General features: G+C 39.4%; 1 long non-coding RNA gene across 1 annotated transcript; it reads left to right on the top strand.

The window, feature by feature from the left end:
* The first annotated feature begins 292 nt into the window (after nt 1-292).
* LOC115041502 (uncharacterized) lies at nt 293-6836 on the top strand. The gene is made up of 3 exons (XR_003840608.1): nt 293-477; nt 4897-4933; nt 6774-6836. It is a non-coding gene; the product is annotated as an uncharacterized LOC115041502 (long non-coding RNA).
* Nucleotides 6837-13805: the final 6969 nt, after the last annotated feature.

Genomic DNA, 13805 nt, shown 5'->3' with positions numbered 1-13805 from the left:
AATTGTCATGCAAACATTTGTGCTCATGCACGGCTTAGAAAAAAAAGACAAAGCCATCGGCTTTGAAAATATGTGTGGGCGAACTGTTCAATAACGCAAATGAACTACACACCATTCAATCATTGTGTCCTGTGGTGACAGCTCTGTTTGATTTAAACTTAAAGGAAGTTGTCACAACATCATCAGGTTTGATATGCTCACAACAAAAATGTTATGTATCATCAAACCGTTCCCATGGATTTTCAGAGAATGACAACAACATGCTTTATTAATCCAACCGTGTGGGCTGCCAAAGAGCACTGAGACACCTCACCTCATTGGCTAGTGGGTGCTCCTCGCCTCTCCCAAGTTGAGTCACTGTGAGCATCCACCCTATCCATCCCTAAGAGGGCAACCACACACTCTGGAATATGGCAGTGTGTCAACACACTCCCTCTGAATCCATCCTGCCTTCAGGCCCAACAGGTCTTTACAAAGGTCAGTATCTAGGGATTATTGTCAAAGTGAATTATATTACATACAGTATGTCTCAGTTATGTGTGCTCAATTAATCAATAACAATCAAACACATCCAAGAGTCCTTTATTCAACCATTAACCATTTAATTAACCCTGTCTTTAACCAACCTGCTCTACCAAACCTTTCCTGTGAAGATCTTGCAGTCCACTTCAGAAACAAAATAGATATTATTAGATCTAATCTTTTACACTGTCAGTCAACACAATTTAATGTTTCAGAATCTTTGCTTTTGAATGAGGAAACGCTGGAGAGGTTTGTCCTGGTGGATGCTGATATGCTTGAGAAAGTTGTCTCCCAGTTAAGTTCAGCAACTTGCCTTTTAGACCCCATTCCAACATCCTTTTTTAAAGAAGTTTTTAGTTTTTTATAAAATGATCTGCTGACTATCATTAATTAATAATTTTTCCCCACTGAAGAAGAGCAATTTGGACGCATCATTACCAGAGAACTTTCCACCTGTTTCCAATTTGCCATTTTTAAGTAAGATTTCAGAAAAACTTGTTTTTAATCAATTAAATGATTTTATGACTTTGACAAACACTGCTGAAATATATCAGTCTGGTTTTAGAAAATATCACAGCACGGAGACGGCACTAGTGAAAAATCTGATCAAACATGGACACAAAAATGTTGTCTGTCTTAGTGCTTTTAGATTTGAGTGCAGTGTTTGACACAGTAGATCATACCATTCTAACCCCTAACCCTAACCCTAACCCTAGGTCCAACACTTTTTAAACTGTACATGCTCCCACTTGGAAATGTCATCAGGAGGCAAGGCATCAACTTTCACAACTATGCAGACGACACACAGCTTTACATCGCCGTGTCTCCTGATGACACAGGACCACTTGATGTCCTTTTTAACTGGGGTCTTTATTTTCTTTGTCTTTGATTGTAAAGCACTTTGTACTGCATTTCCTTTTGTATGAAAAGTGCTATACAAATAAAGTTATTATTATTATTATTATTATTGTCAAGAGTCTAATTTCTCACAGATGAAGCAAATCTTGTGTTCAATACAATTCAAGTGTGTGTGTGCACATCATAGACCTTTTAGAGAGCACCATAAAACTGAATGTGGAGTGTGTACAATGTTAGGAGAAAACCAAACTGCGGGAGCAAAGGCACTTTATAAATCTTTCTAGAGCTGCATGGTGCATGTTTATGTCATCTGTGTGACTCAGACAGCCCAAAACAGCCTCAGCACAAAGATAATGCTTTTCAGCTGTGGGCTTCCTGTTTTTCTTCTACCTCTCATCGTATTATCTATCTGTGTGTCTCAGACTGCTTTTCTGAAAATATAGTATCAGAAAAGCAGGTAAACTCTTCCAGGCAGGCAGAGGCAGCCTCACAACACGAACCTGAGCCTGGAGTATGTCAGCATGCCAGCCAGATTTCCTCTGACAGTAAAAGCCACCCCAGCAAACCACAGTTGTCCCTCTGTGCACTTTGGGAGGTGTGGGGGGTCTTAATGATGGGCTTTGGGATTTGGGACCTGTGAGTCTCCTCTAGGTTGTTGAGCTGCTTTATCTGCCCAGCTCATGCCTCATTTCAGTGGACCAGCACTTGTATTGTTTTTAAACTTTCTAAATGTTGTGATGTTATGATTTTTTCCTAAGCGTGTGACTTTTTGCATTTTACAAACAGCCAGCCGAATGAGAAGAAACAAAAGCGTCTCCATGAACTTCAGTGGGGTGCTCACCTTGATGCATTTATTCGTTTACGCTGATGTAAAGTCTGAGATAAAGTTAGAAACAGTCCTCTGACGTGTTGTATGGGTTGTGAAAAAAAAACAAAAAAAACACGTAGTGAAAATCTCAGGCAAAATGAGACATTTAGTCACAACATGTTGAATATTGGAAATGTGACTGTGGAGCAGCTTTGAGTGTGGCCATAAAGCAAAGACATTCTCAATAACAACCCTGCCTCCTGGAAATAGTGTTGTCTATTCTGAATATATTCTATTGGTTAGATCTTATTTTATATATTTCATTGAACATTACAACCTGTGTGTGAAACTTTGTTGACCCTTTTCTTGTTTATTTTTGTGTCTCTATTTTTTTCATGTACTTTCGGTCACAGCAGGGTGGCGTAGTGGTTAGTGCTGTTGCCCCAGTTTGCATGTTCTCCCCGTGTCTGCGTGGGCTTCCTCCCACCGTCCAAAGACATGCATGTATAGGTTAGCTGGCGATGTTAAATTGACGGTAGTGTGAATGCGAGCGTGAGTGGATGTTGGCCCTGCGATGGACTGGCGACCTGTCCAGGGGGTACCTCCCCCAATGTGAGCTGGGATTGGCTCCAGCAGCCCCACGACCCGGATACAGATGAAGATGAGTGAGTGAGAGTGCTGCTTTAACACGCAAATTTAAAATAAAGGATTCTCTTCTTCTCTCATATAGTATCTTAATAGATTATTGTCACTAGGTGGATTATTTTCGAATGCAATGATTTTTCTTCATGTATGAATTGCTACTTTCTTTTCTTTTTTTATTGGCAGCAGAGTTGCCGCAAATTGGTTGCAGCAGATAAGCGCATGACTGTCACATCAGAATTAATTCACATCCTCTATTGTGGTTGAAGCCGAGGCAACAAATGCATGTTGATTCAGCTTGGTAACCTCGTGTAACTAAGCTAAGTAGAATTGTAAAAACTTCAACAAAACTTCAATAAAACAAAGAGAGGCAAGTGGATCTTGTACAGCAAGGTCATAAAATAAGTATTTCCAACAACGTCTGGGCACATTCAAATTGGTACTTGCATTATTGTAGCTTGCCAAATATAAAAATGTATGCTTTCGTTGCATTCATAGAAAATATTATCCGACTGGCATGATGTCTGTAGCCCTATAATGCCTGACCAGAGAAATAATACACAGAGACAGAGAATTCTAAGTCTTTATTTGGCCTTTTAGAAAAATGTGAGGGAAAAAAAGCAAATTTGCCTTTCTTTTAAATCATATTTGTGACATTGGGCATTACACCCAATTCAGGCAATAACAAGAACTTTTCTCCTCGGTCATCTGGAACATCTGTATTTTTACATCTGTACCTCTAATTTGATCCATATCATATCAAATATGATACGCATGGCATTATGTATATTTGCCTTTGTAAATTTGTTTTATATAAACAGAATTTTTAGAGACAGGGTCACGTGTCATCTGATGGAAATCCAGCCTTTACAGTCGAGGCTTGAGCACCAATATGGCCTTAAATTGTGTCCTATCCAAAGAGAGTCTGTACAGTTTTTACTATATTGAGCAATATAACATTTGTGTTGAACTCATCAATGGAGTTCATCATTAATAATCATTAGTGAATATCTGCACAAAATTTTGTTCCAATAGCTCTAGTAGGTATTTCACAGGGAAAACGTATTTGAATTTCATGGGAATCAATACAGTTGTTGGGATATTCAATTCTTTACCTGACTGGTTGAGAGACTTACATTGTCATCCCTAAATTTTGGGTGCAAGTGCCAAAAAACAGTGAACTCAATCTGTAATAGCAACATTTAAACTTGTGTCCAGCTGAGAGCTTCACTCTGTGTATCAGCAGCTTTGTCAGTCATTTAATAAAAAAATTGGATAATAATATTCCAATCACGTGCCCGTGCCCGTGGTAATACGAAGTACTGACGTGCTTGCAGGCGTCGTGAATCAGAACCATTCATTTCTAGCCATTGTGAGAGTTATAAGGTCCGTTTTCTCACTTGGTATTTGACAAGAGGAAAGCGTCACAGAAACCGATGTGCTAAAGCAACACATTTAATGGAAGCAAATTTGAAATAAATGCAAAGTGGAGGTTTCATGTACAGGAACAGCTGCTCTGCTTGGAATATATGGAGCGCCTCCATTAGAAAGGGCTTCAGGGACACAGAGGTTGTTCCCACAGAGGCTGTCTGAATGACTCAGACAACCCAAAACAACGGTAGTACAATAACTATTGTTCAAGAGGAGTTTTCCTGTTATGGTCTAATTTGTTACATGATGGAAAATAATACCCGTTTTCTGTTGTTTTGTAAGTCAAACTAAAGGATTAAATTGTCAAACATGTATTAATAAATGTCCTCATGCTTGTCATGTGTGACTTAATGGTATTAATCTATCATCAGAGTGGTGCTCCGATTCACATTTTCTGTTATTACTGTCATTGTTTTTTAATCTTTTTTAATGTTTAATGCCGTTAAATTCTTTTGAGCATACTAATATTGTGAACATGATTTACATCACACCCCTAAACATTAACAGGCTGGCATGAAAAACAAATTAACATTCAGCTGAAAGAACTTCTTTTCATTTTGTGGTGGACTTTCGAAAGCATTTTGTCTGCAGACTTCTCTTTATTCTTTTTCTGTTCTTTTTTTTTTTTCTTATAGGTGAATATTTCAGTTTGAAAGGCCAACAACTTTACTTGTAAGTATGCATAAAATGAGGTGAAACTGAATTATTTACCATCTTAGCTCACTATTTGCTGGAGCCGTGAACATGCACGATGCTTGAATGAGTTAACCTGCTGAGCTGTAGACTAATATAAAGCATCTTATGTTCCCTTATGTGTACGCTGAGACAAACACTTCTCTGTGGCAACACCTCTCCGGACCCCCACAGCCCTGCTCCCACAGAACAACTGTTGCTATAGCACCCAATAAAGTGGGACACAATCATGGACTAGCAGGAAGGGTGGAACATTTCAGGTTAATTAGTGCTTCCATGTGGGAAGGGGTGTGTTCACAGCGGGAGGGAGACCTCTGCGTCATTCAGTCAAAGGGGTTTTCCTTGTTTTTATGACAGTGGAAATATTTTCGAAGTGTCATCCTGCCAGCTCATACAGTATCATGCCATTTGATCATTTTTACATGCAAGTTATTTTCTGTCTTCCTGCCTGAATCCTATACAAATATTTCCACCTATTGTTTGCTACACCGGTGAAGTATTTCCACACATTTGCCATAACAAAATATTTATTCTCACACGATTTTCCCCAAAATGTGAAAATAGTGGCATATTAACGCTAATAATTTCAGGTTATTTGTGTATCCTAAACTGCTCAAATGAATTCCTGGTCTTGCTGCATTGTCTTTCAGGCTTCTCAGGAATTTCTGAAAAAGTTCTCTTCCAGTGGGAGTAGCAATTTTTTCACTTGCCAAATAAAAGTTTTTGACTATGATGACTGCATAAATTACAGTTTGTCTCCAGTGGGATACACATGAAATCCAAAATCCTCTGACTTCAGGCCACAGGTAATCTTTCAAAACAAGGCTGAAGTTTTCTCATGTGGAGCATGCATACTGGATCAAACTGGCTGCAGGATATCGCCTGCAGACGGTTGGGCCTGACTGCATGTCAGTGACTGTGTTTGATGAGTGCTGATCTTGGACCCGAGCTGCAGCCTGCAAAGACACACACAGTTACATGCAAACATACAATCTGACTATGTTATGAGGACACCGTAAAATAATGAAAACTTTTCCTTGTGGAATGATGTAACTTTTACTCTGAAGCAGTATATCATTTCTTTTTTTTCTTTTTTTTTGTCCACTTCGAGCTATTTATTCAACTCTGGCCCCCATGAACTGTCTCTGTACACTCAAATGGCATTTAATGATCAAACAACACCTTTTTGATATTGGACTTCATCTGACAGTTTCTGGAAATTTCAAAAATCAAAGATGCAATTTAATTGCGGTATAACACTAAGTCAGCCCAGTGAGGACTTAGGATAAAGTAGAAATTGACCATTTAAGACCAGGGACTGACAATGTTTCTGAGATAAAAGAAACCCAAGCAGGCACTAGATTTTGAGATTAAAGTGCATAAAACACATCACAAAACACGTATTTCTAAGATTAGACTGTTCAGCTTATAAACTATGGGAAAGAGCAGCTTCAGACACGTAAAGACCAGACATTACAGAAAACCCCCACCTTTCCGATAGCAAAAGAAAAAAATATGATTTCTCAGACAGAAGAAGAGAAAAACCCTTATTTCTTGCAAAGGGGGTTTTCAATCAGGATGCTGTAGTCAGCAAACTCAAAAACAGCACCGGCAGCTAAATTAAAATGTCCGCAAGGGTTGAACAAAGTGTTCTGACAACTTGAAATGTCTTGTCAGAATAAGGTCCTTGAAGACAAACACACGTGTTCACTCGCACTCTCTGTCTCTCTTTCGCTCTCACACACACACAGGCACACTTCTCTGTTTTTGGCAGGTTATCAACGTTATCTCCATCTTGCTTTCTTCTTTTCATTTCCAGCTGTTCGCATCGATCAAGAAGGCTGTATTCACAACCAGCAGACAATAAAAGGTCAAGGTCAAGGTCAAATTCAAAAGGTTTGAGCTTAATAATCTTCTTCTTCCCTGTCACTTCGTATTAAAAATATGTCTGCTCCAAAGAATTTTACTGATGAAACAGCTCCAGAAACCTCTTCACCCTACATGTTCTTGACAGCTACCAGTGGAAGGTAACATCGGACAATTTCTATAACTTTAGGTTAGACTTAAGGTTTAGGTTCTTTAGAGCCTGCGACTGAAACTGCAGCTCACTGGGACCTTTTCCATCTTAATATCAGGAGATACCCTCTCTTTGATTTATTAAAGGTCTCAGGACAAGTGCAGAGGGATCAGAGCAAATGAACCGTAGTTGATTAACAGGTGATGACATGCAGACTGGCTGCATGCAATTTTGTGTTACTGTAATTCACATGGTGCGTGCATGTGTGTGTGTACGTTTGTGACATTGGTTAATAATGGATACTTACTATACTTAACTTAACTTAACTTATACTTAAGAAAGTGTTACATTCATGTGATTACCTGTTTACAGTAACGAGTGACATAAGGTGTAAGAATTTGAAATCTAGTTATTTAGGTTGGTCAGCCCTGCAGGACAACATATACTTTCTTCCCCCCTTTTTTGTTGTCTGTCAAGCTTTTGCCTTGTTCCCATATCCACAAGCTGCTCTCTGATAGATGTGGCCAGCATAGTTTGACCATAAATGGACATGAGTAATGGCTGAGAAACTCACAAACATAACATGCAGATGCACACATAGGGGCAAATGACAAATGACGTTTGACAGCAAATACACCAATTTAAGATTTCTGAGATTGACGTGCAAAATCCAGCTATTTTATCTTCTGCTTATTACTATGCAAAGCTCAGTTATATTTAAGGGCTCAGACATGATTGTGCTGGATAATTTAACATGAGTACCACAAATCACAATACAATAAGCATACTTCTGTCCATCCATGTTGATCTTTCCTGTTTTTCTGCCAAGATACGATCTCTGCAGCAGCTCTGTCTTCATGCTTAGAAATGTAAAAAACTATTTAACATAAAGCTGGACGGGAACTTCAGATAAGATGCTGGGAATGGACGAACACAGACAGATCCGTGAAAGTAGCACAGAGAGAAGTAACAAAAGAATAAAGTTCACTCAAAGAGATGGAGAGGAAGGATGAGATGATCTGGAAAAAAAGTTTAAACCATCAGGATGTACCTGAATGGAGGAGGAACAGGAAAGAATAGCAGAAGTATGTTTGGGGTCAGTACGTTTGTGTGACATGAGTTGCACTCCGGGTTGTGTGTACCTTCTATTTGTGTTACAGGGAGACAGAAACTGTGTCTGCAGCACGTGTGTGTGTGTGTGTGTGTGTGTGTGCACTCATGTTAATATCAAAGACACATTGTTGAGGGGCTGAGGGACTGGGCGTAGTTGTTTCTGGGCTCTGGTCTGCTTTGGTTTCATCGGAAACAGCATTTTATTCTCAAATGTGCTGGTAATGACTCTAATCAATAACAGAGCTTATTTTTAATGGTAAGAATATTTTTCCTCTGCCACCATCAATTATTTCACAGTTCGACTTTTTGTCAGTTAAAAACGTTTGACTGCAGGCCCTTCATTTTTTCAGTTTTATATAATGAACAGCAGTCAGTTGTAACCCTGCAAACTAAGTTGTATCGTTCTAACAGCTCACCTCTTGAATTGCAAAGGTTTAGTTTTATCAAGTTCAAATGAAATTTCACATGGAAAACATGTTTCATGGATCAACTAAAGACTAAAAATATAGAATGAAATTGAAGTTTGATGCATCAATAATTCAAATTAATTGCTGCAGTAATATATTTTTTTTTTCTCTTTTTTTTTTTGGCCATTTACTGTGGACATAACTCCCCAACAAGCTTAAATAACAGACACACAAGAAAAACCTGGCTTCATAATGCTGAAATGGCCAAACACACCATGGAATAATTTGCAAAGGTAGGATTATATGTCTGCCTGTCTGTTCACCTGTGGGCAACCTTTAATTTCCCCATTCACCAAGAGATGGCCTTATGTTTTTAACACAAATGTTATGATGCACCACAAACATAAACTCTACTTAGCCACACGCAATTAGAAGACTAACCAACAGTCTTGAAAACAACAGCTGAATATTTCAGAGGTATGTGCAGTATAAATCAGCATTACAGGGGCGACAGCTTCCCCCATTTAACTAAATAGACTAATGAAATTTTAAAAATGTAGTCCAGTTTGTTGGGTACAAGATCATGACTGCAGATGCAGCTATTATTATTCCACTTATTATCAGTTTCTTTTATGTCCTGAAGAGAAATTAATAAACTGAAAGATGTCCCATTGCAGCACCATCGTTGGATTTTCTTAATTGATCTCCTGTACTTATTTAGTTGTCAATACTTACACTAGGTTGCTGAAGCTTTACTGACATTCCTCATTGTAAGTAGCTTTAGCTAAAACTGTCTGCCAAAACCATAAACCAAACCACAACAATAAACAGAAAAATGAGTCCTTTCATTATTCTGTGTGTTTCCCTGGCTCTCCTTTTCAAAAGATTATTTGTTGTCCATATACAAATGTTCCAGCTTCCAAGTATCTGTTTCTTATCTCGTCACACCTTCCTGATCCAGACCATGAAACAACATTCAGAGTTAATCCCTTCAGACATGCATGCATTTCTACTGAACTTCGATTTGCTGTGCCTCACCGTGGTTATCATATTAGAGTGAACTATATTTATATCGCCCATATTCCTCCCATAAAAGATTTATTAGCACTGAACATGCAATGGAGGGCCATTCTCTTCGCTCAGTGTCAACCACAGATAGTGCGCCGGATGTCATTTAGTGACATGGAACACCCGTATGTGGTTAATGGGCTACTCTGCATATTGTACTTTGGTCATTATGTGATGGAGTGTGGGCAGGATGGGAACATCTGGATTTACAATGAAACTGACACTTACTGTCAAAGAGCCAACAACAAGCTGCCTGCCAATAAAACTGGGATGGATATCCGCTAAACTAGCCTGGGAATTTGGGATTCACATACACACACAAGCACACACACACTTAAACACACCCGCACACAACATTTCACAAGTTTGTTGCGTTTCACACATTTCCCCACAATTCTCCAGAGAAAATAAATTCACATTTTAACCAGATGCATGAGGATGAATTTGTGCTGTTGCAGAACTGAATTCCAAAACTCACATGACCCACTCCGCTGACTACCATTCATCATGTGCAATAGCAGCATTAACTGATGTTGTCACTGGTCGCCACAGAGACCAGTGACAACATCAGTTATAAATTTCACATGATGCAGTGCCCTCTACCCTGCTAATGACTTCACAAAGCGCACCAAAGACAAGAAGGAATTGTACATTTGACAGCTAATTTTGTCATTCAGCCAGCAAAACTGCAAGCCTTATAGGCAGGTAGTGTAACAAAGAACATTCAAGGCCAAGAAATTACAGAGAACAAATAATTCATGCAAGAAAATGTTTTTAGTTACAGATTTTACACTCAAGTATAGAATGGAGACATTGTTATTGAGTAATACTGTAAATCTATAGGTCAATCTTTAGTCCAGGAAGGTTTTTGACATTCTGACAGTTACTCTAACTAGTGTCTATTATTTTGCATTGTGCAAAGGAAATGTTTGACCCAGTGTGCCACTCAAGGGTTTCGCGTCTTTACTCAAAGATCTGCACTTCAAGGGCATTTCACAAAGACTTGATTGATCACCAAGCACAGCACAAAATTTTCAGGCATAGGAAAGACTAATGAGTAACATTTGTTTTCAACAATGGTAACAATTTTGGAGGAATTCTTCCCTGAATTTCATTCAAACCCACAGTTTGGCACAGATATGAAAACATCTCTGACTGCTTAATCTGACACTAATCTGATCTGTTATAAATTTTACAAATGTATACCTGCACTCTGCAGTATTAAGAAAGTTGAGCCAGAACAATCATGTGTGCGATCTATCGATCTAAAACAGTGTGTGAGGCAGTTTATTGTGCACTAGTTTCAGTGCAAAGACCTTCAAATGCCTCCATGAGCTCATTAAGGGAGTTGTGGCTTCATGGACAGCTGGGACTAATGCCAGAAAAATGTTCCAACACACCATTTATCATCTATAGAACCCCCCCCCATTGCATGAACCCTATACCTTTTGTCCACATCTTGTTTTGTTTTCCTTTATTTCTTTTTCCCACCCTTGTTTGCTTTCAAGCTATAATGATGTATAAGCAAACCCTGGATGATGTGTCCTTTCCTCCTTCTAGTCACATAGTGCTCTTTCCTCTTCCCACTTTACTCTAGCACAGATAACTTCAGGGTCAGATAAGGGACAGCCATCCCTTAAACTCTGTGATTGCTTAGCACGAGGAAACACACCACAGTATAGAATTTTCAAAACTCAAATTTTTTGGGAAAATAGTTATAAGCCGTGTTAGTGTACGTTAGTGCAATGACGTGTAGCTAAATGTCATAAGAACATTATTCTCTTTAAGCTTAAGACAAACTCTGAGGACTAATCCAATAAAGCAGCAGGAATAAACACATTAAAGCAGAGAATACAGCGCACCAAGTGTGCTTCACAAGTGCATAAGACATTCAAATACTGAGTGACCATCACATGAGTTGAGGTTCTGTGTAGGCTGTGAAGTACTGATGTTCAAGCGCTGCCCTGAGTTGAACATCAAATTATGAACTGTGAGCCAGAAAGGTAATCAGAGTCATTCCAGATGTTGTTCTCTCCAAGAATAACATATGGAAAGGCCCTCCTCTTGCACTGAGTGTGATACATGTAATGTGCAAGATTATCTACGAGGAGCTGGCCACAGGGTGACAGAGTAAAGAAGGAAATAAATCAATCATACATATACCTGTGTAGGCAAGTCAGGAACATAACATTTCTGATCTAGCAAAAGAAAAATATGTCAACCGCCAGATTTCATGAGATAACACAAAATTAAATTTCTAACCTTTCAAATATATATTAACATTAAATGAACCGGTAAAAAGCAAAAGGACTTAAAAACTTAAAAGGTCAACTGTTTCCACTGAAACGTTTTTGTGCAGGTAATCATTGGCGGAAGTTAAAGATGAGTCAACATCCAGACACCCGGGGAAGTCCTGTTTCACCGATGATCAATGTCAGTTAAATGTTCAGGCACCAAAACCATAGCAGATTTCTGATGTTTTTGCCCATTCAGGCCACACAGATGCACGTGAGGTATGAACCGGCTTTAAGTGATTTATGTGGCTTGCTGCACTAGTGCTCCGGATGGGCAGTGGTCTTCCCTGGCTTCCTTTGACCTTCTACCTTCCCCATCCAAAACAACGCAAAAGAACAAACTGTCATGTTAATGATGAGATTCTGCAGAAATCTGCAACATCAATGTTGAATACAGAGAGGGCCAACGTTATTTCATTACTGGATTTTAATTAACTACAATATAGTTTGAAGGCTTCTCTACCCCTCCTTACCCCTTCCTGTAATGTCACTGGAGTTCGCTGCTTGTTGGTCTGAATAAATTTTCTCCAGCATTCACACACACACACACAAAAGTTTCACATGAAATTTTCATTGTATATTTATGTGATTTATTTATGTGACAATGATTTATAGGCTTTATTATTGTGGTGGAGCCAAAACTACAAAACTCTTCTGGTGAGAAGAACACTAGGAGACTTTGGCACCTTGAGCCTTGTTCATTTTATCTTATTGTTGTCTCTGTCTTATTTAATGTCTTTTGTTGCCTATCCTCTGTTTCCTATTTAATTTCTTTATTTGTGATCCATCTTTCGCCTTCTGCTGCTGTGGCATTTGAATTTCCCCAATGCGGATCAATAAAGTATTATCTAATCTAATTACATATCTTGCAGCAAGGGTACTCAATCACATAGAGCTCAGAACTCTATAGCAAGAAGTGAAGAGTGACCGTTTCTTAAAGCACTCAGCAGATACGAACAAAGAGGGTTAAGGCTGCAGTAGCTGCAGATACCTGTTGGAAAAAGGCCGTGATGAAGTACAGAGCACGCGTCCCTCATGAGGTCAAATTTCAAAATCAAATCAAATCAAATCAAATCAAATCAGATTTATTTGTATAGCGCCAAATCATAACAAAGTTACATCAAGGCCCTTTACATATAGAGCAGGTCTAGACCAAACTCTTTATAAATTTATTTAAAGAGACCCAACAGATCCCCCGATGAGCAAGCACTTGGCAACAGTGGTAAGGAAAAACTTCCTTTAAGAGGCAGAAACCTCGAGCAGAACCAGGCTCAGGGGGGGGCGGCCATCTGCCTCGACCGGTTGGGTTGAGAGAGACAGAGAGAGAGAGAGAGAGAGAGAGAGAGAGAGAGAGAGAGAGAGAGAGAGAGAGAGAGTGACATAGGCATTGGAGGGGGGGGGTGTAGGCAGGAACATGTTGCTGCATGAAGTTCATGGAGTTGAGCTGTAATACAGAATTCATGAAATATGGGACCAGCAGGTGTTGCAGGAACATGGGATGGTGATGAGTCACCACCTGCAGGATGAGGACAGGGAAAGAGAGGAGAGGAACTGGGAGAGAGAGAGCAGCAGAGAGAGAGAAGCTCAGTCCTTCCCCCAGTAGCCTAGGCCTACAGCAGCATAGCTAAACAGTAGAGGACTTTAACTTTTTAACTATAAGCTCTGTCATACAGGAGAGTTTTAAGCCTGGTCTTGAAAGTTACTAAAGAGTCCGCCCCCCGGACCGATGCTGGAAGTTGGTTCCATAGAAGAGGAGCCTGATAACTGAACGATCTGCCTCCAGATTTACTCTTGGAGACTCTAGGAACCACAAATAAACCTCCATCTAGAGAGCGGAGTGGCCTGCTAGGATAGTAAGGAACTATGAGCTCTGAGATATGATGGAGCTTGGCCATTAAGAGCTTTATATGTTAAAAGAAGGATTTTGAATTCTACTCTATATTTTACTGGCA

The sequence above is a fragment of the Echeneis naucrates genome, chromosome 3, assembly GCF_900963305.1.
Source record: "Echeneis naucrates chromosome 3, fEcheNa1.1, whole genome shotgun sequence".
Classification (NCBI taxonomy): Eukaryota; Metazoa; Chordata; class Actinopteri; order Carangiformes; family Echeneidae; genus Echeneis; species Echeneis naucrates.
The sequence above is the reverse complement of the archived record's forward strand: the minus strand, read 5'-3'. Positions and strand labels throughout refer to the sequence as shown.